We start from the raw sequence: 6,000 nt of genomic DNA, 5'->3' as shown, positions 1-6,000 counted from the left end.
TTAGGCAATAGGAGACAGGACAGATGTGAGTCAAAGATTACTCAGATGTTCCCAACTGAGAGGCAGAGATGGATCGTCACTGTCCACTGTGACAGAGCTGGGCCTGGAGTGAAGAAATGCACCCCCTTCCCCTGCCGGGGAGTCGGGGCCTGACATCTCCAAAGGCAGAGCATAGTGGAGCCAGGGTCCAAGGATGCGTAGCTGCCGTAGGGCCCTGTCCTTGGGATGTCAACATTTTTTAAAAAACAGTATCTTTCTTCTAAATTTGTGCTTGACATGAAGCTGAGGGGGAAGAACTAAGACGTGAAAGTTAAAGTTAAGAAAATTTCATCAAAAGATGGTATTGCTAAGTCAAAAGCAGTAAGACTGAATTTTACAGATATTCTGCATTTAGACAAGGGGAAAATCAGATGCCCATAAACAAATGTAATTTTTCACATGAAAAAGATCTAAGGATTTCCGTCAACTCCCAGGTTCAGCATGTCACCGGGCCCACAAGGCTGCCAGAACCACCCCAGCCCTCTTGGGCTGCACCAGTAAACTCACATTAACTGAACCCCATAAATAAGAAATGGGGGACATGGAAAGGTTTTTGTGTCCTGCTCAGTTTCAATGGGAAGCACCCCACCAGTGGAGATAGCGTCCTGAAACATGCGAAGAAAAGTGATCAGAACAAGTAGGAAGCCAAAGAGAGAGTTACTTGGGTTCAACTGAAGTGCTAGCCTCCCCCTCTTCTGCCCCACAGTGAGACCAGCGAGAAGGGCCTGAGCTGCTGGAACCCATTCCCCATGAATTCATCACACCCAGCTTGATGGGTGTAAAAAAGTAAAAGATCTCTGGACTGTTAAATTAAAAAAAATAAATAAAAGAGGAGAAGAAGGGGGAAGAGGAGGGGAGGGGGCTGTGCTGGAGCTGGGATTTGAGGAGTGACGGGATTTTTCCAGCAGACAAGGAGAGATTTTTGCAGCAGAAAAGACTGGAGGATGAAAACATCAGCTCCAGAATAAACTGCTGAGCGTAAAGTGGGACTGAGAGGAGGATGCAGACTCAAAAGGGCTGTCCACACTCTGCTCCGGAGTTCAGTAGGGGCCATGCAGAGGCTTTGACCCAGAAAATGGCAGAATCTGCATGGAGTGAAGAGGAGCTAGGCAAAAAAGGAAAAAATAGAGAAAATCCAACTACTTTAAAAGTAAGACCTTCTCTTATCAAAGACGCCGCAAGGAAATTCCGAGTCAGACACTGGGAATGGTTTCTGCAACACATTTAAATGACAAAGAACTAATATCCAGAATATATAAAGAACTGTATGAGTCAATAAGAAAATTTTTTTAAATGGACAAAGGAAACAAACAGGAATAGCACAGAAGAGGAAGCATAATTGCCCCATAAACATATGAAAAGATGTTCAACCTCATTAGCAACAAAGGAATAAAAATGTCACATGCACAAAATTGGCACAAAAAATTGGAGGATGCTAAGTGTCAGTGAAGATGCGGAGCAGTGTAGAAACTCCCATCCACTGCTGGCAGGAGTGCAAATCGGTACGAGCATTTCAGAAAGCACTTTGACATTTGGACCCTCTAGAACTTTTGCATACCTTTGAACATCTGCATGCACTTGAGCCAGAAATTGAGTAATATTTCTCAAAGAGGACCAGTTTAGTTTTTGTTTTGATATTCTATTTGTTGGGGGAATAATACTTTTGCAAAATACAGTAAAAATGAATTCCTAAAAAATGAAGTGAAAAAAGACACACTATACAAGCCCTGATATTTTATTATTAGATTCAACAGATGTGAAGTTACTTATGTATAAACCAAGGAGACATGCAAGAATGTTACTGGGAAGTTGTTTTGTAATAATGAAAAACAAGAAGTAACTCACATGTCTGGTGACAGGATTAGAGATTGGAGAGAAAGAAATTGTGGCATAATCACATGACAGATTATTATGGCCTATGATAGAGTTGTGAAAATAATTGAGCTGTAACTAAGAACACCACCAATAAAGCCTCAGAACATAACTGTGAGAGAAAAACAAGCCTCAGAAAACTCTAATATAATGCATTTTTTTAAAAAGCCTTATCAAAGTACAATGTGCTCTTCCATGTTGTGGCATAATTCACCCATTTTAAGTGTACAATTTGATGATTATTAGATTATCTAGAGAATTGTGCAACTATCACACTATCTAATTTCACTGCATTTCCATCACCTCCAGAATAACCCTCATGCCCATTTTGAGTCACTCCCCATTCCTACCCCCAGCCCCAGACAACCCCTGATCTAAATTCTGTCTCTATAGATTTGACTTTTCTGGACATTACATATAAATGGGATCATGGGATAGGTAGCCTCTTTCACCTAAGCATAATGTTTTTGGAGTTCATCGTGTTGTAGCATGTAACAGAACTTTGTTCCTTTTTATTGCCAACTAATACTGTGTGGATCTATTGCATTTTGTTTAATCATTCATCAGTTGATGGACATTTGGGTCATTTCCACTTTTCAGCTCCTTTGAATAATGCTGCTTTGCAGGCATGTCTTTGCACAGACGTGTTCATTTCTCTTAGGTACATACCTAGGTGACATCATCTTTGTAAAGCTCTAAAACAAGCAGAACTGAACAGTGTGATGTTTAGAGATACATACAAAGTCCTAAAACTATTGTTTTTTTTTAATTGAAGTATGTCAGTTACAAAGTGTGTTTCTGGTGTATAGCACAATGTCCCAGTCATGCATATACATGCATATATTTGTTCTCATATTCTTTTTCATTAAGGGCTACTACAAGATATTGAATATAGTTCTCTGTGCTTTACAGAAGAAATTTGTTTTTTGATCTATTTTTATATATAGTAGTTAATATTTGCAAATCTCAAACTCCCAAATTTATCCCTTCCCACTCCCTTTCCCCCAGTAACCATAAGATCGTTTACTATGTCTGTGAGTTTGTTTCTGTCTAAAACTATTCTTTACAAGAGAATGACAAAGACACTTTTGGGGGGAGTCAGTTGGGGGTGCATGTGGGGGCAGGAGATGGAAAAGGGAAGGACAGGACTCAGCTGGACCAGAGTAATGTTGGGTGGTAGGTTTATGGGTCTTCATTTTATTATGCTTCATAACTTACATATACATTAGATAGCATATATACATACGTGTTTATGTTATATATGTAACATAATAAGGAGACATTTTAAAAAATGAAAGCCTATCTCCAATACCCAACAATTCTACTGGGTTCTCATCTCAGAATAACCAGGTCACAGCTGACTGGATAAAGAAGATGTAGTGTATATACATATATTTAGATATGGTGTATATACATATATATATGTATATATACACAATTCAGTATTACTCAGCCATAAAAAAAGACTGTATTAATGCCACTTGCAGCAACATGGATGGACCTGGAGTTTGTCATTCTAAGTGAAGTAAGCGAGAAAGAGAAAGAAAAATCCCATATGATATTACTTATATGTGGAATCTGAAAAAAAAAAGGGGGGGGGGAATACAAGTGAACTTATCTACAAAACAGAAACAGACTCACAGACATCGAGAAAGAACTTATGGTTACCATGGGAAGGGATAAATCAGGAGTTTGAAATTTGCACCTCTTGGGGAGTGATAGAAATGTTAGCTATCTTGATTGTGGTGGTAGTTTTATTGGTGTATATTTCTGTCAAAATTCATTAAATTGTCCATCTGAAATATGTGTAGTTTACTGTACAGGAATCACACCACAATAAAGGTTTTTGTTTTTTGTTTTTTTTAAAGAATGAATAAGCAAGTCACTGTTCCGGCCACCTGTCTGTACTCAGCCTGTTCTCAGTTCCCTCTGCTCTGGCTGCACTGGCTCCCTAGCTGTTCGTCAAAGGCAAGGAGCAGCACCTGCAAGTGCTAATGCCTTCACTGAAAAGCTGCTCCCCAGAAGTCTGCTCCCTGGCCCCCTAAGGGCCCTTCTTCCCTGACTGCACACCCGTGTCCTCTCCCTTCACTCTAAACCCCTCAGCTTCAGTTACTCTTGGACACAGCTTTATCATCCTCGGCACATGTTTATTTGTTGTGTCTGTTGCCACCCACAGACACAAGCACACAGAATGTCAGCTCCCAGAATCTGGGCTCTGTGGGGCTCACTGCCGAGTCCTCAAGTCCTCAGCATGCAGAGGTGCCTGGCCGTAACGAGAATCAGTAAATACTGAGTTAATTAAAGCAGCCAAGCTTGTGATGAGATGGCGAACACTGGTGGTATCCAACTAGCGGCTCTCGTCAGCTGAAGGCACAAAATGCGGTGCTGTGAGCAACCTGTGCAGACGCCCCCAGAGGAAGGTATAATTTCAGTTGAACAGTTTGAGGTTTTGAAATGGTTATCAAACTCCACCCCTACCCCCCACAAGCACCCTCAAGGACCCCTAGGGGTCCAGGAGCTCAATTGGCGGCAGCTGGGCTAGGTGAGCCTTACTTTGCAAAGCTGGGATTCCACATTTCCATGGCAGGGTGATCTCTGGGGTAAAGGGGCCCTACCGTCGTCACCATCATAATCCAGACCGCAGACAGTTACTTCTGGAAGGCAGTTGAGTGTGAGCCCAAAAACCCAGGGAGTTCTGAGCTGGCAATGTAGATTTGGAAGCTGTTTCCAGTACCAGTCTCACCATCTGCCCACATAAGCTTAACTCTATGGCTGCAGTGAGCAACATGGAAACCACTGGCCAGTGTGGCTATTGAACATCTGAAATGTGGCCAGTCCAACTGGATTTTAATTTTACTTAATTTTAACTTAGTGTAAGCTATTTCCCCATTGAACACAAATTTATTGCTGTATTATGCTGTTGAAATTTTAGCATCTAAATTCAGAGGTGTAAAATGCACACCAGAGTTTTAAGACTTGTACACAAAAAAAAAGTAAAACATCTCATTAATAATTTTTATATTGATTTTTATAATGACATAATATTTTGGATATATTGATTTAAATAAAATGTTATTAAAATGAATGTTACCTATTTCTTTTAAAATTTTTTAATGTGGCTCCTAGAAAACAAAATTATGTGGTTCTCATTATCTTTCCATTAGACAGTCATCTCCATCATCACAAGAAAGTTCCATTGAACATTACTGGTCTAAAGTCTAAACAAACTGTACTCACCCTTGGCCTCCAAGCATCCTCGTCATTCGCACTTCCACAGTTGGCCCAAGCTTTCTGCCAGGGAGCCCTAAACCTCTCCGACTCTCTGAGGCTAAACCCTGCAACTCCTCTGGGTGAAGCTGCCTTGCCAGTCCCCTCCAGCCTGCATGACCATCCTCCTCTAGCTCCTTAGCACCTCCTATTTATAACAGCTGTGGGTTCTGTTCTCTGTGGATTTTGTCCAGCAGAAGTCCTACCACGGAAGAACGAAATTACTCAAGACTTTATCAGGTCAACAGAGTGAGAGGGAGCTGGAGACTGACTCCCCTAGCTCCTCCAAAGCTCTTGTATTTATTGAGAATAGTCAAAGAATCAAAGTGAAATACGTCATAAGAATGAGTAAAGGGCATGGTATACATGCAGGGATGCAGGTTAGCAGTTTCAGTTCGTGAAACACAGAGACATTATAATCTTAATTTAAATTTAGAGAGAAGGTTACAATACTGATGGTACAAATGGTTACTTTAAGCCTCAATCATGAGCAAAGTTAGTGTTCCAAATAATTGATAACCCAGACCACCAGAGTCTCTATACAATGATCAGAAATCATCTAAGCATGCAAAGCAGCCCAGCTGTTCCCAGCCAAGGGCTAAGTCACAGTTTTCTGTGAGCAAGAGCAGCTCACATCCACCTGCGCCTGATAAGCAAAGCACGTCCTGCAGGTTAGGGCAGGGGACAAGTTATGGTTTTCCATAAGCACAAGCAGCCCTGAACCTATGACCTTGAGCTAAGTAAGCAAAGCAAGGAAAGCATGTCTCTGCTTTTTACGACGAGACAATTTGTAGCAGATTCCTGCTAGCAAAGCAGCTTCAA

This window comes from Camelus dromedarius, chromosome 16 (genome assembly GCF_036321535.1).
Source record: "Camelus dromedarius isolate mCamDro1 chromosome 16, mCamDro1.pat, whole genome shotgun sequence".
Classification (NCBI taxonomy): Eukaryota; Metazoa; Chordata; class Mammalia; order Artiodactyla; family Camelidae; genus Camelus; species Camelus dromedarius.
The sequence above is the reverse complement of the archived record's forward strand: the minus strand, read 5'-3'. Positions refer to the sequence as shown.